The sequence below is a fragment of the Pezoporus flaviventris genome, unplaced genomic scaffold (assembly GCF_033815535.1).
Source record: "Pezoporus flaviventris isolate CSIRO_AGI_PZ_B2104156 unplaced genomic scaffold, CSIRO_AGI_Pfla_v1 ptg000006l, whole genome shotgun sequence".
Taxonomy (NCBI): domain Eukaryota; kingdom Metazoa; phylum Chordata; class Aves; order Psittaciformes; family Psittacidae; genus Pezoporus; species Pezoporus flaviventris.
In genome coordinates this window covers 4,007,193-4,029,786 of record NW_026892554.1, presented here as the reverse complement: position 1 = coordinate 4,029,786, position 22,594 = coordinate 4,007,193, and the positions used below count along the sequence as shown (strand labels likewise).

Sequence of the window (22,594 nt, the reverse complement as noted above, 5' to 3'; positions counted from 1 at the left end):
AGCCTTAGGGGCTTAATTTAGTGCCTTCTTTCAAGCTGCAGCAGATGATGCTGCTCTTTAGTAACAGGACTCTAAGCTCACCTGGTGTAGCCTGTGCTCCTGATGACGGTCTGTACACTCAAACCAGTTTAAGGAGCAAAACGTCCCCTTCCAAGGGAGTTCAACATATGTTCACAGTGCTAGAAATCACCAGGATGCTAAAGCACTGCTTGAATTATAACAGGGAAGACTGGAAATTTTGATCTGGGTGTTCAGGTTCATATCAATATCAAACAGTCCCCACTTTAACTGTGGAAAAGAAGACTTTCTGTGGCAGCCCAAATACCAATGAAATCACAAGAATTACTATTCTTTTCTCCAGGCTGATTTGTTCTTTTTGTTTCTTGTACTAATGATGTGCTCTACACCCCAAAATTGATGGCAACTTGACTATTCATAAGATCTGTGGTGATGTTGCATTTTGTGAATACCAGTCTTTTCTTCCATGGCCTCAGAATTGTGGTGAGGCCTTTTCCAGTCTTTATAAAATCATCCACTCTTCCTGCTGGCCATATCCAACAGCTTATCCAATCCCTGAGGAGCTGATATATTCCCTTCAAGTTACACAGCTCTCCCATCTCTGTTCTGTTCTCTTTTCCTCCTTGCTACCTTTGCTCTGCACAAATGACACAGAATGGAGTAGATTTTGCATAGAGGAGACATCACATAGGGCATACTTACCAAATTGTTGCCACTTCTCTCCCCAAGCTCTGTAGCCCAAACTCTCTAGCCCAAACTCTCCCTGGCCTCCGCAGACTGAGGACAGAAACAGCAGGATTAGATAGCTTCAGATGAGTTTTTCTCTCCAGTCCTTTTGCTGTCTCTCCTCATTTTGTCTGGTTTATTGCATTTGGGGACAAAGAGGTTTTTTTGTGCAGACAATGTGATGGTGAAATACATGATTTGGTAAGTGGACCACCTGTAATCTTGTCTGCACAGCTCTTTTTCTTATGCTCGCGTCTTAAAATGTGAGATTTGGATTTGCACTTTTTCCTTCCTTTTCAATACAGCCTCCCTGGTACAAAGCATTGGCTTTATTGTATGTAACAGGTCCTAGAAAGCTGGTTAGATCTTTATTCCTGAGCTTGGCACAAATAATGTGGCATGAGCATTTTCAGTGCTGTTCTCATTATGGAGGTACAACTTTTCCCTAGAACTCTACAGTCATTCTGAGAAAAGAATTGGGAGCAATAGGAGTGAGTGGCAGCTCTCTCCTCAAACCTGTTCTATTAACTGATGAGAAAGGATGGCGTTTGCTTCCTCTGCAAATAAAAGGGATAAAATAGCATTAGTGATACCTGAAAATATCACATAAAAAGGGGTGGTAAATGGCAGCCCTGGTATTTGTTGAGTGTGGATGTTGTTCTTATTCAGTCTTGGTCATGATGAGAAACTTACCTTCCAGACCTGACTACATGACAGGCTATTTTGAGGAGATAGTTTCTTTACATTGCTTGGCTATACAAGGCTTTTAAAAAGATATATATTAGAAGGAGGCAGAATGATTACATTACAAAAAATCGTGCATGGAAATGGAAGCTCCTCCAATCTTTGAAAGATTTTCCTTATCATTATATAATAAGAAATACATAACTGTGCCTATTTTTACCATAATTTGCTTTCATTTGATGACATTCAATAGTAAGATTTATTATTACCCGCATGGAAAATATCCTGCCTGGGGGTGGTTGAAACAGATCCTGCAGACAAGTCATCAATCAGCTCGTGTTTATCTCTTCAGAGATCAGTGATATCAGTGGCAGGAACAATTTCAACCAATCCAAAAGTATTTACTGATAATGAAAGGAAATGTTCATGTGGATTTATACTGCATCACTCACCAGAGGTCACACAACGTTTTTGCAGGACAGCTGATTTATTGAGCCTCACTTAAAGATGGGGCATGGAGGGCTCAGAGGAACCAGGGCAGCAGCCTTTACCCTGACATGTGCTCTGGCCATTGCTCTTTGTGGAAGCAGGTCTAACTCTCCTTGTAGAGGGTGGCATGCAAAGGGCTTTAAGGTAATACTGGACTCTGTGTCCCCATTGCTAACAACTGCAGCTGAAAGGATTTAAGCCTCATTGCAGACAAAAAGATCTTTTACATCAGATGAACAGCATGCGAAACAATTGTCTTATATTTCTAAGAAGTGAATTGTCGCTTCTCACTTTGCTGTGGTGTTGAAGAGCAGAAGGTCTTATGTTTGTGTCCCTGAGAGAGAGGGGTTTTCACAATTTTCTGACAGCATTCAGAATATTTATAGGTATTGACTGCAAGGTTCAGGACAAAGATCTGTTGTCCTTGAGGCGAAATAACAACCCTGACTTTACCTAGTGTTTGCCCCTCAGTGTAATCAGTCTGGAACTAAGACTGCAATTGTGATTTAACCCGTGTATGACAGCAGTTTTCTTTCTTACTTCTGCTTTTTTTCTTTGTAAGATTCAGTATTTGTCCTTAGTGAAACAAAGAGCACTTTGAATCACAACACCAAGTGTATGTTTTTTTAAAAAGTTATGAAGGGATCTTTTTTTTGTCTGATTTCTATGTTTTTGTCTAAGGAAATCTACTGGAACATTCATTTCTGTTTGAGAGGAAACTTGCTCTGTGTGGACAATAAAGATGTTAAGATCAGGATGAATGTCTATGGGAGATAATAATAGTGAATAAAAAAATGCACCAGTCCAGTATTCATATTTTCCAGGAACTGCAAGAACTCAGTTCTGGGTTGTGTTTTAAATCTAAGCCCCATTGTTCCTGACTGGGTTCTGAGTCTGTCAGAAAGACTTCTTCTTTGTTCCTTTGAGCAGCTTCAATCTGAAGCTTTTTGGACCAGTTTCATACCTCAAGCAAAATTTTTAAGATATAAATGTATTTCCATTCCTCCAGCTTTAGAATGTGAAGCAAAAGCATCTTCTTACTGTTTCCTGTTGAACATGAGCAGAGTTGACACCGGCGAAAGTAGTTTGACCTATGATGAGCCTGTGCATGTGGGACGACCAGCAGTTATCAATGGTACGTGACACGTGCCACTAACATACTGCTCCTCTTACGCCAGGGAACATGCCTTGTGAGGCAACAAGCACTAGCAAGAGCTTCACCTCAGGCATCCTGATAGCCTGGCGTATGTGTTGTGGCGATGCTGACTGTACAGGCTAACATGATTTGTTCTCCCGAGAGATACAAGGTGGGTGAGAACATTTTTTTCCTGTTGACGCTGTTGCACTTGGTAGCATTAATCATACACTTGCAGTGTCAGGACCAGAACTTAGTTGTGCCCTTTTACAGATGAATACCCATGGCTGGTGATACAGAGTTATTTTTCTTCCTTTTTTCTTTCTCAGTGAATATTGGCTTTTGATATAAAGCAAATGGCACTTCAGCTGTGAAGCACTGAGGGTAACCCACCCTCTGATGCTTTGGCATTCACCCTGGCCACCTGTAGGAGCCTGTGAAGCTGTTTCCTGTTCACAGATGGAATTTGTGAGTGGGTAAAGTTATTCTCCTTGTAAGAAAAGTTATTTGGAAATGCTGTTGTTCCCCTTTTAACACCAGTTAAACTTCTTCCCTTTCAAAATGCCTGCGTAAGGTTTTGTGCCCCAGCCTAGCACCCACCTTTTGCCTCTGTGTCTGTGTTGTTCTCCGGTGTCACACTGTGTATGGAACAGTCTTTCGCACCAAGAACTCGCAGAGTCCTAGATTCCCGTGTCACACTGCATCTGTAAGCTTAACTCTGCTATTGACAGATTGCTGGTCCATGAGAGGGCTGTGACAATACAACCTGGCATATATTAGCCTGGAATATACTCAGGAGCTTGTTGCCGTCAGCAAACCTGGGGTCCCTAAGAGGTCATTGTCAGCACTGTGCGGGGTGAAGCCATGCAGTACGATCGTGTTAGTGCTAGCTCAGAGCATGAACTCCTGAGAGGGGACTTGGCACTGGCTTAGGCTCAAGGGCAATTGTTGGAGCAGCTTGTGAACAGGCAGCTTGCCAGTTAGATGGGCATAGCTGTGGACAGCTAATAGACCGTGTGTGTGTGTGTGAAGGGCAGGCAAGATGCACAGCTGGGAAATGGGAGATTTCTCTAAACTTCTGCTCTGAGGGGTAGGAGTACATTCAGGCGATGCCAATCCATGGAGAAGTAAAGAAATGACTTCTGGCAGCTCAGACAGGTTCTTGGTCCGGCTAAATCTGACAGAATGCTGTGGGGGAGAACAGGAGATGTCATGGTTAATGAGTATGGAAATTATATCGGTAGCTTGGCCATCTAGGTTTTAAATGTTGTCAATCTGTAACAGGCAATACTTCAGTCTAACATTTTCTGGCTGCCTAGTTTAAGGCACAAAAGCAGGCAGCCTCCCTAATGAGTCAGTATCTGTAGACAGCAAGCTGTTGATAGCAAAGCAGAAACCTTGGCTTCTCATCTCAATAAGTTTAAATTAATCAAAAAAGATGGTGGGCAGGAGAAGAAGAGGGGTTGTTTTCATTTGTTTTCACATCTTTGACTCACCTGACAAACTGAATTCCCCATCATTTTTCTGTCTCCCTGCTAGGCCCTCAGGAGCATTGTCTTAATTCCACTCCAGCTCATCAGCTATGCAGTGACCCTCTCACCCAGCTCATCTTTGCATCCTGGAGAGTGTTTAGAATCTGTGCCACAAGTGCTGGGATAAGGTAAAACCTATTTACTGTAAACATATTGCCATCCAGCATTTCAGTCCAGCAAGGAATAATGACTGAAACTCCAAGACAGGGGTGTTGTATATCTTTTAACTGGTATATGGAAAGAATCCTCTTCGTGTCTAATGAGTGTGTGGCTCTTGCAGACATCCAAGTGGGCTTTGCTGTCTCCAGAAGAGAGAGAAAGTGACTCTGGGAAGGCAGAGTGTGGAATCTGACACTACTGTGTAATTGAGGAAAAAGAGGTCATATGCATTATTTATGAGCAGAAGGCTGGGCTTAATGTTAACAAGTGAGAAGAAAAACGGCTTCAAAACACTGGCTTTCTGCTCTTCCCTGTAAGAAAGGCTTTTGTTTTAAACTGCTTGCATTTTAGAACAGGAGAAAGACAGAGCTGTTATTTATACCATGCCTTATTTTGTGTGTGTGTGTGGTGGTGTACAAGATTGAGGGAGAGGCAGGGACTGCCCCAAGGAGTGCACTCTCTGTTCGCTTAAGCTGTGGCAAAGATGTGTCATGCCTGCTTCCCTGTAACTAGCTAATCCCAATCAGCTCTAGGCAAAAGGTTTCACTGCAAGAGAGAACCAAGCTACTGTTCAGCATTTCCACTGGGCAGGGACCGTTTCTAAAGCAAAGGAATTCTCTCTGTATCACTCTATTCACAGATGCCCTCTTGCAACCACTGGTCAGCTTTGAGGTTGGATGAGCTGATCTTGTGGCTTTTGTCCTCTTATGGATCCCCCACCAGCGGGGTTTGTCCTGTCTGGTGTTGGGGTATGTGCTGGCACTGGCATGAGTGGTCCAGCTCAGGCTGTGGCAAAGTGTCACTGCAAAGTCACACAGATGTGCTGGGGTTTTGGTTTTTAATGTGTTCTGATGATCTTCTAGAGAAACCAGGCCTGGCAAATGGCAAGTTTTGCTCTTAATAATGGCAGCGTGTGATTATTGCCAGCAAGAGATATGTTCCAAAGAGCATGGGATGCGGAGCTGCCTCTTTTCCCAGGAAAACAGTGTGGGCTGATGCAGGGCAAGTCCCTCCCTGTGTAGACATCACCTCCCATATGCTGGAGTTAGGCTGTCACACCTAGAGGCCCCATGCAGAGCTTGTGCTCTCCCTGGACCTCTTTACAGATTAGCACATCCATTAAAGACCCCACCACAGAGGACTTAAGGGCTCTTCCTCCCATTCACCCAGCAGACATAAATGACACTTGCTGTGGGTGGCTGCTAACTGTAGCCCTGCTTGGGTTGGAGTCCATGACTGGCATGTTTGTATTGCAAATCTGGCACTAATCCATGAGTTTGTGTTTGCAAAAGTTATATCTGTTATTTTCTGTAGGTCCCAAAAGGTAGAAACCTCCAACACTTCCCTATGTAGAGGCCATGAGGCTCTCCTGTCACCATTTCTGCATTACAGCTGGTTGTCCTCTCTGTGGTTTAAAACATAGGCGCTTTTTTCCTTCCTGACTGCTTCCTGGAGTGGTCCCAAGCAGCCATTACTTTGTTTCTGGGAAGAAAATCAGCCCAGTGGGGTAAGGTGAGAATAATTTGGGTTCTGTAAAAGTCAGGAAGCAAACAGTGAACACCATTGCACTGGAACTGATGGGGGGAAAAAGTACTCTGTTCTTGATTTTTAACACTGGCTCATTGATTCTTCTCTTGGTTCAATCAGCAGTTACTGCTTCTCCTTAATCCAGGTTCATAACAACTTAGTGGAGTGGGTTCTTCACAGAAATACCCCTGAGAAATCCTAACAACGGGGTGAAGAGAAAGCTGAAGACCTCTGGGATCTTCCCTGTGGCCCAGAACGAATGTATTAGAGCAGGGAATTGCTGTTTTTAATAGGCCTCACTTGAAAGTCACTTTGCAGATGGGTTTGTGGCTGCACATTTTATATGCCCAGCCACAGGGGCCAGGAGACATATATCTGTGTGCTGACAACAAATAGAGCTGCTTTTCTGCTATGAAAACAGGAGTCCTGTTAAGTTTTTTTTTTTTACCTTGTCTCCAAGCTTATTATAGCAAAGAAGGTAATGGCAGGAAGGACTAATGACTAGGGATGATTTCTGTAAAGGTGGGATTGGCACAGGAGAGGCTGGAGGTGAGGCACGGCAATGGGGGAGGGAGGCAGCCGTGTGGGGACTTGTGAGTCATGCATCCTCCAGCAAGAAGCACTGACTCACTGTGAGGATGATCACTCTGCTGTTCCCTTTCTGCTAAGGCTGAGGAAGAGGCAGTTGATACTCAGCTTCGCCAGCTCCCCGGTTAGAGGGTGAGATGTAGAAGGGAAGAAGCTGGAGACCATGGAAAACTGCAGTGAGAGGTGAAGGCGAGCTGTGGCAAGCGCAGCCTTGGTGGCTGGTGTTTCTGCAGAGGGTCCATGCAGCAGCTGGAGAGGAGAATCCGCCAGTGCATGGGCTCGATGTGGAACAGCAGTTCTGCACCCAGGCTGTGCACTGGAGTCTTCAATACCTGTTTGTGTTCCCTCCACCGCAAGGTCAAGGCTTGCGTGCTCTCACACCTGGGAGAGGTGCCATCCACCTCCGCTGTGGATTACAGTTAAGTATGGTCAATGAGGATGTAGCTCTGATGCTTATTATCTCCAGTCCAGCTCATAATGCTTAACAGATGAAGAGAGCCATTGCTTAATCTGCAGTGTTGGTGGATTGCTAAAAGAAAATACATCTTTTTGCTACTTGCATACACAGGAGAGGAATGCTGCATGGCTGAGCAAAGAGACCAGAACTGCCATGGAGAAAGGAGGAAAGAAAATGCCTAAAGAGAATCCAAAATCACCCTAAAAGCTGATTTGCACTCATATGGTTACAGCTTCAAAGAGATTTCTTATAAGCAGAGTGTAAAGAGCCCCAATACACAACGTGGGGTTGTAATTATTTTCAAAGCAGTGAGTGACTCTGAGTGTGTTTGTGCAGTGAGCACTGAGGGCAGGGGCTGTAACTGCAGAGTACAGCCAGTCCCCGACGCCGGGATCACAAAATGTGATCGCAATTGCAAGTGAGGGCTGCAATTTTCTCTCGCTTTACAAGTTTTATGTTGGTAATGTGAAGTAATTAATGAACCAGAACTGTGCTGCAGAGGGGGAATAATTTTAATGCTCTTTTTAAAGACCCTACTAAATCAATGGGGCAGTTTAAAAAGGAATGATAGCCTGGAGATTAGGAAGCTTAATATGAGAAATTAGGCAGGGTTTTGAGTGATTGAATCTCAAGAAGGCAGGTACTTTGTGATCTGCTGCGTGGGCATTTGTGTGTTTGGTGCACGCTGGCAAAGGCAGAACTTGCTGCTTTTTAGGCCTATCTAGTCAGGCTCTGTAGTCTTGGTCGGGAGTAAGGATCCCCGAGACTTGGAAGAGGCACTGAGAGACTGTAAAGCACAAGCTCTGCTCCTGCTTTCCACTGTGCAGGAGCAGTATTTTTCCACTCCTGTCACAGGTCTTCTGACTACCAGCTACATAAGCGATGTCTACGTGGTCTTTTGAAGGCAGATACGAGCTTACTCTGGCCGCTGTCCAAGAGAACCAGAAGCCATGTAGCCGCAGCTAATGTGCTACATGCCCAGATTACTGTGGCCTGCTGAGAGGCAGGATATTAGCTTGAGCTCAGGGCTGTGGCCAGCTCTAGACCATGAGTGAAGCAAGTTTTCATCTGCATGCAGAAGGGCATGTAGACCAGGACAGCCAGCTTGCATAGGATTTGGAAAGCTGGTTTTTTTTTTCAATAGGGCACATTTGCTGACCCCATGAAGATCAGGCAGACAGAACTCACTGTGCATCCCACCCCAGGCAGGAAGAGCAATACCACATGGTTGGCCTCAGAGCCATCCAGCTTCTTGGTGGCCAAATAAAACTGATTTATGAGCTCCATCCAAATTCTGTGGGCCTCCAGTTGGCTATCCCTGTTGTAGGCATACCCAGAGTTTCTCTTCTGTTTTAGATGGCAGTGACTCATTATGGACAGGGAGGGTTTGATTTCAGTCATCACTGGCTCTGAGTTTCTCAGGAGCTGTATAATGTGACACCTGATTGTCCACATTGAATTCTGAGCTGTGAGGAGGGTGTACATGCACATGTGATGTGTTTGTGCAGTCCAACTCAGAAGAAAGGCTGTCTCTGTTTTGGATGGATGCCTTTGCTGGTTTTTTCTCCCTAAAATTTTTTATTGTCTTCATTTTGAAGGCTGCTTCACTTAAGAAATTTCACCATGTGCTATTCTTTAATGTTAATGAAGGAAGCACTCTGTGTGTGTGTACATAGATGTGTGTATGTACACATCCTAAGTATAATACAAGAAAGCAGCAGTGTTTATATGTAAGTACATACACAAAATCCAGTCTTGTTTATCTCAGAATGATATATAAGATATCAAAGATCCACAACAACCACTAAGAATGCAGTATACCATGTACTGGGCAGTATCATGGTGCAGTGAATCAAGGACCTCTTTTCCTTTCACTCAAAACACGTATCCCCCCCTCCTGCTCTTATGCTTCCCCTTCTGTAACAATTCTAGATCATAAAGCATTTTAAAAGCATGAATTTGAGTAACTGTCTCAGTTACTGAGGGATGAAGCTTTAATCAAAGCAGACCCATCAGGTGAAATCCTGGCCCTGTAAGAGTCAATGGCACAACTCTCACTGATCCTCCATGGAGTCAGGATTCTGCTCGTATCTTGTAACAATTGCCTTTTCTGAATTTGAGGCATTAGCCCTAGAATGGAATAGAAAAGCTAAAAATAGAAAACAGTCTGACCTAAAATAGTTTGACATCCATATCATAGTGCTTATTGTCTGAGAATACATCTAAATGACATGTTGATTAATCCTGAATTGAGGAGAATGTGATTCATTGGCAAGAACTGGGACTCTACCAATAATTCAGTACCAAAAGCTACACAGCCATTGACTCAGTGGGAAATGTTTCCAGTAAAACTTTATTTGCAAGCTGTCAGATTCATCTGCCATTTTCCCAGCTACTTTTATTCCTTTCTGAGCGGCCTGGACCAAACCCTCCAACCCAGTTCATGTGGGCTATCGGCTACTTGACTAAAGCAACTCTCCCGCCTGCTATTTACTGAAAACAAAACAGTCACATCAAGGCAGGTTGCTGTGAGTGGCTTTTAAGAGAGATGTCGGTTGCACTTAGTGCGCAGCTGGGGCCAAAGTGAAGCCCTGTAAGTGCCTGAGCCATTCAGCTGGAAATTACATCTTGTGTAGGAACCTAAATGCCAAATTCCCCAGTCCCCCTCTCAGCCAGAACTCCAACAACTCCCCTTTTCTCATGGGTCTTCTTCACTTTCCTACAGATGTAACTGTGCTCTCCTTCAGATACAATATATCATATAGGGGAATGCCACAATCTAAAGCAAAGCGAGCTGTCACCCGGGACTTCAGATGACACTTAGCCACATTAACGAGTAAACAGAGCCCACAGGAAAGATGCCTTTTGAGATGCACTGTTTGTGTCAGCAGTGCTAAGACTAACGAACCAAAACAATGAGGGGAAAAAAGGGAGCTGTCAGAAGCACCTAAAGCTATAGGTGCAAAGTCAGATCGGTTGAGAAAAGCTCAAACATGAGGAATCTTCAGGACAGTCCATAAATTATCTTTTCCATAAGCAGTAAAACAGTGCATACTCCTGGCTTTGTGATAACAGTAAAGCACTAAAAGAAAGTCTAAATGTAGAGAAGGGAGCAGGCTTGAATGTGCTTCTTATTTTGGAGCCTTCTCATGGCAAGCAGGCAAGACTCGAGCCAAAGTCTTCAGGACACAGAAGGAAGCTGGATCCGTTATGCCACCACATGGCTCATGAGCAAGCTGGTATGAAGAAAGGGATCAGCTATGCATTGTTCAGAAGGAGCCCCACAGAGCATGCAGTGTGACGGGCATCCCCAGGGCATTGGGAGGCAATGTATCAACAGTCGGTGGAACTGGTCCAAATTTTTAGCAATGCAACTGAATGATAATTTCACTCTTGCTGATGGGGGAGCCCAAAAGTGCACCAGAAAAAAAAACCCAGCTGGTGGTAGGGTACAGAAAATGGTGCTGGGGAAATGGCTTTGCAGTCCTTGCTGTTGCTAATCCCTCAATTCTGACTCTTGTAGTCTACACTCTCAAACTAATTACTCTTCCATTGAACCACTTCTTAAATAACAGTCCTCTGAAGGAACCTTTCAGATCACTAACATGAGGAGAGGAGAACGGTATTAGCTACAGTTCTTATATTTGTGGTTACTTCATGTTTATACAAACAAAAGTGCTTGGGCTTGAATTAACAATAGCTGTAATTTGGGTTTTGTTCCTTCAGTGATCCCCGAATTATGCTTGTGTACATAATTTGGTACCAGAGGCAGAATAAACATCAACTGTAATAGCTGAATTTTAAAGGTTAATACTAAGGCTAAGTACGTAACATTTCTCTTTTGAAGAAGAGAGCATGTGTGCTCTGGGTGAGGGGGAAGGTGGAAACCACGTCTGCGAGAGCAATGGGTGATGGCTTAGTTCTGCATGATAAAATAAATAACTTCGATTAACTTCAAGCTCCAGTACCTCAGATGTTTGTTGTCACAGAGCAGCAGCTTGGCTGATTGGCAGCTCTGGTTTAGTCGACATGTGTTAACAGAAATTGCTCAATTTACACAGAGTACTTCAATCTGCTGTTTTAGAAGTTTGTCTCACAAAGAGCAGCATTTCAGCTTTTGACTAAATGGAGGACTTGTAAGGGGTATTAAAGAAATTGCTAAAGCTTCTGCAAATGCTATAGGTCAGACTGCTGACTGGGATGCGTAGCTTGCACGTGTCACTGCAGATACTTCCCAGATAATGGTACTGATTGAGATTTTAATCTGGACAAAGTGCTGGAGGCAAATTTCTTTCCAGCACTCAATTATCTTGATGATAATATGCTTTTTTCTTTCCTGTGTTCAAAATGTGTGGTCTGCTGCAACTGTGCAGTGTGACTACAGGGCTGCTCAGAAGGGGAAAAAACCCAGTGAACAGAATTCATGCCACAGCTAAAGGGCACTTGGAGCACAAGTCCCATAGCATGGAGGACAATGTATTTTTTACCTTGGATGGATGAGATGTGAGAAAGGCTGCATTTCTTCCCACAGGCTACAGGATGACTCCTTACTGGTTCTCAACAGCCACATAGGAATAGATTTGAGGCACAGCCTGCTGCTAGGACTATGTAGTATGTTGTAGGGGCAAGACTATCATTTTATTGTGCATATGCATCATGTATCCTCTCTCATGGGATGCTGATCCATAACAGAGTCTTCTAGAGTCTCACACAACACAAAGAATTCAGACTAGTTTCCCACGGACATGCTCCATAAAAGAATTTCTTAGAAGAGATAACTCAGCCAGGAAGTGGGAACTAGGGGGCCAGATTCCTTCATTCAAGTCAATCTCCCATCGGTAAAGGATTTGAAGAATTGTCCCTATATGACTAATTCCAACTCTGCTTCCCTGAGTTCAGTAACAGTTTCTAAAGTAGAAGGGTGAAGCCATTTGAGAGAATCAAGTTTTATTTGCTTTTTATTCATTAAGGATTTTTTTGGCTAGATTGAATTTCTAATAACATTTTATTAAAATTTATGAAATCTAGAATTACTTTTTGATATCTATATCATCTTCTGATCCTTAATACTTTTCATCAAGCTCAAGGAATGAAAACAAACTCAGCTGTTCCATGTTTGTTCATAATTGACTTTTACCAGGGTTGTGTTAGCACTGTTACATCCTCATTATTAGATGATGGCAGAGTGCACATTTCTGGGACAAGGCAGAATACCCATTCTTGCCTTCAGCAGTTTGCAACTGGAAATTAGAGTGTACCCAGTCTGCTAGGAGAGCCAGAGACCGTGCTGCTGCTTTCACAGCCACCTCTGTCCCTTTCTCTACATTGTCTGCAGAGCACACAGTGAATTTGGCTCATTTTCTTTGTTTATGTGTCCAGTTGATTTGATGCCTGAAGTGAATGCACACACTCTACACAATGCACAGAAGATTTTTGGCTTTTTATGGCTAATTGAAAGTCTTTCCATTTATGTTAGATTAAGCTGTATTGGATTTAGTTAAGCTAGTGCTGGGTAGCCACTTTTATTCTGCACTAAGAGTGATTTGTGTCTATTTACCTTCAATCCATTCCTAATTGGCTTGCACTGAGCTGAACTAACACCTGATTTATGCCCTCAATTATCCCATTTCAGCCAACAGCTCAGGCATGCTGTCCGGTTCCAGCAACTGAACGAGTTAGCGCACATCAGTTGAGGCACAGTAACTGCAGCTTGCCTTGCTTTAGCCTGCAGCAAACGTGAGGTTCAGTGTGTCAGCTTAACCTCAGGGCCAAGAAAAGGAAAAGTCTAAACTGGTTTCTTCCATCTGAGATGGCCACAGGCTAAGAGCAAACACACATGGTCAATTACCATGGCTCAGTTGATGCATGGTAAGTTGTCAAGCATGTCAGTACGTGAATGAGATCACTCAGTCATGTATTCAGACCATGCAAGTATCATTTTAAACTGGTGTTACATAAAGAAGTGTAACTATGGATATGGACACGTGGACAAATTGGCATGGGGATAACAAGTCTCTGTGTGTCAGCTTTTCCTATACACGTACCTGCAGGAAATGCTAGGTGATCTGAGGTAGCCTTGTCCTCTTTTGCCCAGGGGAAAGGTATAGTGAAGGCACAGTAAATTCAGAGCCTGGCTTCCATTGCAATAATGGTTTTAACCTATTTTAGAACAGTTCAGCTCTACTAAAGTGTAACAAAACAGATTTAAACTACTTCTACACCAGTTAAACTATACCTGTTGCTTAGTTTACTCTGCTTAGGTCAAATCTTTTGCAGGCCAGATCTTTGAATGAATAAGAGACTTTCCATTGCCTTCATAAAGCAATATGTAATGGAGAAGCTTGAGAACCCTTCATTTTAGAGTCCAGTCGAAAAATGAACTTGTATCTTTCTTAAGAACCATTGGAAAAAAACCAAGACAAACAATAGAAGAAACCCAACAGTCCCAAACTTTCAGCTTTCCTCCCAGGTAACACTAGTTGTCGTACTTCATCCTTGTAGGAGAGCTGAGGAGAAATCTGCTCCTTTCCAACAAGGAGCACAACAGGATTCGCTAAACTGAAATGAAAGATAGAAAAGTTCCAAACCCAGGATGAGCCTGGACCCTTTCAAACGATGACTGAGGTTAGTGAAACAGAGGATCAAACACCACAACTTTGTATACTTTTCCTTTTTATTCAGTATCTTGAACTCAATCTCGGTTAATCTTTCTCTACTTCCTTATAATGAAAGGGAAGACATTTGATTAGGTTATGTGAGATCACACGGATTGATTCAACACATGGCTGCAGGACCAGGCGTTATTATCTCTGCTAACACGGACACATTTTGAACACTGCTTCTCACTCTGCTATCAGCCACCGCCACCTCTGCAGTAATGTGACAGCAAGAGAAAAAGGATGGGAAGGCGATAAAGTTTGCCCACGCAAGTAGAAAAGAACTTTCTGTCCAAAGCCAGCTGGCTTGGCTTGGAAATGAAATGGCATTTTAGGATGAGGTGACCTGTTTATATGTGTATCAGAGCTTTGTCTCAACGCACTTGTCCTAGATGCTATAGCAGGGTCCGTGAAGTAGTTTATCATTAAGTAAGTAACCACGGAAAACAGGTGAGCTGTCTCAGTGCCAGTTTGTCTTCTAAACTGTTTGACAGATAAGAAACCATCCTCAGAGACTGCAACAAATGTGCTGCCGCATTTCATGGTTAGAACTGAGCATATTTTTAGTAAAGGGTTGAGAAAGTATGCAATAATCCTAAATCACAGCCAAGAAAACCATAAACCCCTTAACAAATGCCTGTTCAGATACAGAACTCTGAAATGTGCACCAGTTGATCCATGTTAACACTCTGGTTGGATTTTTAAACTTATTTTCCAAACAAAAGCAAACGTTCAGCAGAGATCGATGGCATTTTTGCCTTTACCTGAAGGGGCCAGAGGGATACTGTGGGATCATCCTATGTGTACCCCCAAAGGAATCAACGGGAAATACACCGATGACATATTTGTACTGAGGGAGTCTGGACTCCGTTACAATAGGCCCAAAATGCACCTTATAAGCTGCCCAAGCTTAAGAATTAAACTTTATTTCTTAAGTTAACTGCTTTGAAATTTCTGTGTTATGCCTTACACATTATAACAGAGCCACTGTGGGCTCTGGGGATGAAGCTTACAAGGTCAGGGCAATAAAAGCTGCTTTTCACATGTGCAGTTTGGTCAGTGGCATTTACAGCGAAGCAGGTAAATGCAGGAAAAATAATGCTTATACTTGCATTTTAAAAGCAGCTCTAACTGATTGCAGTGGGAGCTGAAGTCTCCTGTGCAAGTCAGGAGCAACTTATCTGGCTTTTAAGAGTTCCATGAGTCTTTTGTCACTTGAAGAGGCCCCATCAACTTCAAACCTACTTTAAAAAGGAGTTCAAAATCTTTCCAGGTATGATAGTCTCCTATATCTATTTCTGTCTCTTTTGTTTCTTAACAGCATGGGATACTGACCACACATACTGCTGTCAAATATAGAAATTAAACTTAGAGTAAAAAGGAGACATTTTCTCTTTAATCCCTTAGAAAATTTTCCAGAATAAAATACAGTTCTTAAGTTTATAATATCCCTTTAAGAATTTATTTGCCAGGTAATGTTAGAAGAAGAAGGACTTTAAGGTCAGTTTGAACATTTAAAAAGACCTCTTTTTAAATCAATTTTGAATCTATATTTAAGATAATGGCAAGCACTGTTTGCACAGGTCTCCAAATGATAAAATATATTCTATATCTTAAGAATGCAGGTAACTTTAAAATCCTTTTAAGTGATTTCTAGCTCTTTGGAAAAAGGGCAAGATCTACCTAAGAAATACTTTGTTGAATAAAAATAGTAGTTTAGTGTTGCAATATCTGACAGTCATAGTATGCATAAAGCTACAAAATCATTATCAGACGAAGGCCTGCAGTTTTGGAATAACATGGTAAATACGATTGTTGGGTTTTTTTGAGGGGTGAAATAACACAATGCCATCAGAAGAGAAAAGTACATTCTAATAACAAAAACATTGAATGTAACTATTTTTCTTTAGATCTGCTATGCAATCTGTGTGTTCTCTATAAGATGTCAAACTATACTGTGCATATGTACACTTTGCTCTCTCTATAAATGTACATGTGCATGACACATTTCTGAAAGCAGTAAATGAGTGCTGGGGAAATACAGAAACAATGAAGTTCCTAAGAGAGGCTGATTTTTTCAAGTTATTAAAAGAAGGTGGCAAGCATTCATGAGGATATGAGAATTTAAAGCCGTCTGCAGGAAACTCTGAAAACCTCTGGTTAAGGCTGCTGCCAAAAAATCTCAGCTATGTTATGTCAGAATGTTTAATTGCAAGCTGCAGTTTTAATGAATGGAAAGATATGGCAAAAGCAGGAAGTTTCTGAAGCAACACAGAGCGACCAAGAAAATAAAATACCAAAGGTTGTAATCTTGAATGCTGTTGGAAGCAGGAATTTCCATCCACGCTCCGAGTCCTTTTTCTACTGTGCAGAATTTGCCAGCTGTCTGGCTGAGGGGACAGGTAAGCTGTTCTGGATATCATCTCCTGGGCTCAGGGCAGCACTTGTTATGTCTACATGAAGAAGTCAGCTTCTTTACATTTGTCATTATGGGTGTTTACAGAAATGCAGCTTAGGAATAAAGGGAGGAAAGGCAAATGTCAGAGTGCATTAAATAACATATTTTCTTTACTTTCCAAGAAGCTTGCTCGCAGCATGATGTTACTATTTATATCAGATCTCTTAAACCCAGCTGTTGGTTCATGTTAACATGCGGAATGGTGAGAAAATCCCAGCAGAAGAGCGCGAATCCCGGGGAGACTTGTGTTCTGTCATTGTGAGGACCTAGAAAACATCCCAAGTTTTGCTGAGGTAAGGATCAGGCGTGCAGTCGGTGAGGTGTGCAATACAAACACTTCCCGTGTTGATCCTCCAGTATTAGAAGGCCAAGAGCAAAGCAAAGCGAAAAGTGCCAAACGCTGCAACAGTCAACTTCAGATAACTGAGCCCCTGGCTGGAAAAGTTTGAAAGAGAACTTTTACCTGTAACTCAAACCTGGCAACTCTACTGTACACCCACATTACAGCATTCTTAGACAAGCTGTGTCTGATCTAATCTTATGTACCTTGGCCACAAGTTTTGGAAAAACAAATATTCCCAAGGCAATCAGATTACTGAATGTACCATATAACGATGTGGAAATACTAGTGGTTTACAGAGGGCAGTTTATGAAATGGATTGAGTGATTTTAATTCATGCATTGTCAGGCAATTTTGCCTTAACTAAAATAAGGAAACCTTTTCTTGATTATATCTGTATTTAGTGGAACACCAGAAGCAAACAGCAGTGTAACAGCAATAATTCCAGCCTCAGACAGGGAGGTCAGGGGACTCTGTTCCAAGCCAGCTTTCTGAGAGTGAACAGCTGTGTCTGTACTGAAGTGGTCATCATGGGGTTAACAGGGTTACCCGGAGTGTTAATGGAAAGGAACCATTATCTGCTCCTCTCTGATTTCCTGCTCCCTAGGTGGGTGTCCCCCCTGCTCCTATCCTTTGTTTCCAATGCAAGTTCTCATCCTGAAACACTTCAAGTACAATTTGGTTTTGTTGCAATAAGAAGTCCTTTACAAAATCTTCATTCATAGAGTATTTCCACCATTGTAAGTGGAACAATGTTAGGAATTGATCTGGCCTGAGATTTTAAGAAACCTTGTTCTTAAAACCTAATTCACAGACCCTCCTTCCCTCCAAAGGGTAACTTGTGTGGCAAAAGCTACAGAACATCCCCTACTCCTCTATAATTTTAAAAGTCCTGAATTTGGTTTATTTTTTTTAATATAAAGTTCACCTTTAAGAGCATAAGATTAAGCATTTTTTTCCAGGACACAAAACCTGATTTCTGGAATATAAGGAACATTTGAAAGGAGGCCTGAGGAACAGCCATGGTACAGCTCTGGAGTGGTTTCTAAGAAGGTCCTAAAACGTAAGTTAAAAGTTAGTGGCAGTGCCTCCAAAATACCTTGAATAGGTGGGTGGAATAGAGATGCAAGGGAAAGCTTTATTGCCATAACAACTGCTGGATGATGACTCTATTCAACTGTGAGGCTATTTAGTTAAAATTAAGAATACTAAGTGACTTTTTCCACCCCTATTTTTCTCTATATTAGCTATTAATGTGCCTTTATTTCTCTTTGGAAAGCATGGAAATTACACTGCCTGTTACTGACCAAGAGAAGAGATTTCAGGTGGTTCTCTTTTTGTCTCTGTGTTGTACATAAGAGGGGCAGAAATGCATTCAGCGGTTGTTCTCTCTCAAGAGTGATCCTAGCAGATGCTTGCAATAATTTCTCACTTGTCATATTGACACTCAAGCGTGATGTTCTCTGGGGCTTTGTTATGTTGCTGCTTCTATGGTTTTAGAAAGATGGTAATTTTTTTCTCTGTAGCCTGGATTTTTCTTAATAACCTGCAACTCTGCATCCTTTGCATTACCCAGGTGCATTTGGCCTTTGCATTTGTCCTGGAAAATAAATGTAATGCAGAACATGGCCATTAAGTCGTGTAATGATTTTAGTCATCTTGGTATCTAAATTTTTGTATGATTTTATTCGTGTCACCCTAAGGGGTGGTATTTTTCATTTATGCTATTTTGACCTGTGAGAATATCTGTGACCTCCCCACCACACATTCTTTTTCACCAGTGGTCCCAAGAGGGGTCTGCAGAAGCAGATGTAGCGGCACATCACCGCATGTGGAAAACAACATCTGTAATTTCAATTGGATGCCATATTTTGCACTTCCTTTTCTCAATTGTTACAGAGGGCAGCATTTCAATTGAGGGAGGAATGCACTTCAGTGGGAAAGACGCTGCTGTGTACCCCATAACCATTGTTTGCAATCCCTTGAGGAACACATGCTATGCTTATTCTTGTAGTGCCACTGAAAAGGACAGATTAGACCCAATTATTTATCTCTTTGGCTTTCTGCTCTATTTTTGCCGATTTAGAGCAATACGATTACATACTGAAAATAATGAGAAGAAGTCCTTGCTTAGGCCTTGCTTTGGTGCCTTACTCAGACTCCCACTGACTTTTATAACTTAAAGAGTTCAGGATTTTATCTAACATCTTTTGAGCATATTGCTGTCATAAGAGGATTTCATGGTATTGATCATTAAATGCTAGTAATAGACCTTGCAGATATTATGGATGATAAGCATGGTGAGGAAGAAGGGAATAAGCCATGTTCATATAAAAATCAATAACATTTGGACTGTTCATGTTGAGAATTGTAAGGAAACTATGTATTTAAATCTCTTCCTAATTATTATAGGTAAGAATCAGTTTGGAAGTACAATAGTAGGTGACAATTACTTGGATTTTGTTATTTGTTTTTCACACTTCTTATTAGTTTTTTCCTAAACCCTAAATCCTAAGTCCTGCACTTCTGCTTTGAGGGAAAGGTGGATGTTTGATAACTTGTTCAACTTATTTAGTGGCCATATATTTAAATCCCGAGTAAACTTTACATTATAAACCCTGAACATCAAGATTTCTGTGAGCTGTGAATGCCTGCTTCCATAAGGTGAATGTTTGGAAACTGGATAACAGAAATTGACATTCATTTTTGGGGAATGACCTTGCAGGATCAACCTTTTTTCCTTCCAGTGCTGGAGATTGGTGGATTGGGTCTTTCTGTCATCCTTTCTTGCACCCTATTTTCTCACCATGTGTGGAGCTATTCTTTTTGTACCCAGTTCATGATGCGGTCTTCTGAATATAAAGAACTCCCCTTTCCACTTTCCAGAGAAAGCACTGTTGATCCTCGTGTCCTGAAGCAGCGATAAGCCCTCTCTATCGGTGATTTAGTGTTTGGAAATGGTTCCCATTGTTTCACTCCGAGGCTGCGGGAACCTTGCAGGATAACTGTGGAGAGGCTGTGGAGTGCGGATGATTTTTGGTGAGTACCTTTTTTATCATAAAAAAATTTATTTTTGGCTAATTCTTCAATCACTGCCTTATGTGAAGGAGAAATACGCCGATTTTATGTCTTTTATTATGTATTCCAAAGTAGTCTTTTCTACTTAATGGGAACTCTGACAAAGATAACATGAGATGGAAGAACCAAGGTGGACGTCTGTCACCTGAGCCTGAAATGTGAAGATGGAGCTCATGTCCTCATAGAGCAGTGATTCTCAGAGGACAGTCAGAAGGTAACAGTAAAACCGCTATATAGAGCAGGGAGGCGGTGGTGCCTGTGAGGGTGACGGAGGTAGCTGGGCTGTTTGCAGTTGGTGCCTGGTGTTGGTCTCCTGCATCCTCTGGTGATGAGATCTTGCCAAAGGATGGGTGACCACGTACTGAGACTTGTTTTAATGAACGCGAGGATGTGACTTTGTAACCGAAGAGCAAAGCTTTGCCTTGCTGGAGAGAGAGGAGAGCAGGGACCACTCCTCCCTCTGCCTGCACTGCTTAACCGGGGCTTCCTGCTCAGGCGTCTCCGCCTCAGGTGCTGGTGGAGCGGGGGGGCAGGCCCGAGGCCGCGGTGAGGCCGCGCCGCAGCCGTTGCCCCCGGCAACCCCTCAGCACGGCGCGGCCCTGCCCTGCCCTGCCGGGGCACGAGCACCGGCGCACGCGCCCCTCCCTGCCGGGGCGGGGCCTCGCTACGTGCGTCACCGGGTCCCTGTGCGCGTGCGCCGCCCCCAAGGTTGGGGCGGGCGAGGGCTTCCTCCGCAGTCGGCCCGCACATGCTCGGATCTGATTGGCTGCCGCTGCCCTCGGCGCCGCTCTGATTGAGAGCCCTCCTGCCACTCAACCCCTCCACGTTTCCTTAGGCCCCGCCCACCAACTGCGCTCTGATTGGCGGGCGCCTCTCGTCCTGGCGGGCGCTCTGATTGGTGGCTCCGCTCCTTCGGTAGGGCGCGCTGCCCTATGAGCTCGCGGAACCGCAGGACTGGGTCGGCGGTGAAGAATGTAGACCCGGCCGCTCCCCATGGCGAAAAAAAATAATCCGGCGATGCTGGGAGCTCAGACCGCCGTGATCCCAGCCCAGCAGCCGGGTGCAGCCTCCCTTCGTACTCCCCTCCGCTTCCCTCCTTGTCCTGTCACTGCCTGTCTCGGTTGAGCGCCCTCAGCGACGTCCGAGCTGCCAGGAGAAAAGTGCGGAAGGATACTCTCGGGAGAGCTGTGCTCCACTCGGAGTGTGACAGAGGAAGTAGTTCCGGCCCCGATTGGGCCTTGTTTCCCAAAAATAGCGCCCAGCGGGTATCCGTGCGCCGGTGTCAGTGTCTCCTGAGGAGCCCCGGCGGGGAGGCGGCAGCAGCGGCGAGGGGACGGGCGGGTGAGCGAGCGAGGGGGGTCCCGGCTCTGTGGGGCGATCGGAAGCGCGTTCCCGCAGCCCGGCGGCGAGGGTCGGCGGTGGGGAGCGGCGGGCGAACGGGGTCGGGGCAGGGGCAGCGGGTGACGGGCGGGGGCAGTCGCTGAGGGGGGCGGCTGAAGCCGGGGGGAAGAGAAGGAGGTTTTCGCTCCGCCGTCCCCTTGCCGCTGTGCCGCACCGAGCGGGGCGGGGGGTGCTGGCGGGGAAGTTGTTGCGGGGGGCGGGCGGGGGAGGGGCGCGGGCGGCGGTGCGGGGTCCCGCCGGTGGGAGAGCGCCCCGCGGCCGGAGCCTCCCCGGGAGTTGTTCGCCGGTGGCTGGAGCAGAGGATGGACGTTGTGGATCAGGCCAGCGGGGTCTGCCCGGAGGCTGGTGCGCTGGGGAGACAGGGTGGGGTGCGAGGCCCTGGCGTTCGGGGAGCACTGAGGTAAGAGCGGCTTCGTCCGAGTGGCCAACTTCTGTACTCGGGGTGCGTGTGCGCCTGGGAAGGCGGGGAGGAAAAGTAGCTTTTGTCCTGCTTCTCGGCAGCCACGTTGGGTAAGCAGCAGCACGCTTAAAAACAAACAAACAACAGCAAAAATCCTTCCTAGGAGTCTGTCTGTCGTACGCGCCGGCGAAAACGAGCGGGGGTCGGTTAGGGAGGAGATGAGGGTGGAAATTGTTCAAGTAGTTGTACACCGCATTAAGGTGCGCTGCGAATGGGAGGGGAAACTGTTCGGTAATGTGTAAACTAGAGGATGTTTTGTCCAGAGGAAGGAGATTGAACGTACAGCTGTGTCGTACTGCAAGTAGGATTTTGTGTTCGGCAGCTGTGCGCAGGAGTCGGGAGGAGAGGGAAGGAGACTGTGCTATTTCTGACTGGAAACAGTCGGGTTTTGAGTTTACGGAGCTGTATTTCCCAATAAATCCATAGCGGCTGTTGAGATGCGAGGTGCTGAGGAGAGTGGAATTGCTTAGAAAAACTAAGCCGTAGTGACTTGTTTGACAGGTGATTAAATTCCCGAGTTGAGAGGCTGGAGTTCTAGAGGGGAGGAAAAAAAAGAACAAGAAGAGGGTATTTTTAGTGCTTAGCATAAAACCATTGAGTCCCATAGTTATACAAAGACTACGTTTATTACGAACAGTGGGGGAAACGGCAAAAAGGACAAATTTAGGAAGAGTAGTAACGAAAGTGATTTAGTGTGGAATTGGTAATATAGACAGTATTTATCTTAAATCTTTTTCACAGCCTGGTGAATTGTTATGGATCATGAGGAAGGCTGTAAGCTTTCAGACTCAATTATGTTAACTGTCTACGTGTAGTTATTCTGTATATGGGTCTTTTTTCATTTTTAGGAACTAGTTACATTTTGATAGGTATTTCTGTTGTCTTG

General features: G+C 44.1%; 1 protein-coding gene across 8 annotated transcripts in view; it reads left to right on the top strand.

Annotated features, from left to right (window-relative positions):
- The first annotated feature begins 20,910 nt into the window (after window positions 1-20,910).
- Window positions 20,911-22,594, top strand: part of MEF2A (myocyte enhancer factor 2A) — an 87,393-nt gene continuing 85,709 nt past the window's right edge. For 3 of the 8 annotated variants that reach the window (XM_061446679.1, XM_061446676.1, XM_061446677.1), the window contains exon 1: window positions 20,914-21,188. The gene's annotated coding sequence lies outside the window, so the exon portion shown is untranslated. Of the gene's footprint in view, window positions 21,189-21,623; window positions 21,649-22,594 lie in introns of those variants that run through there. The other 5 variants (XM_061446678.1, XM_061446673.1, XM_061446681.1 and 2 more) reach the window with 4 other exon arrangements.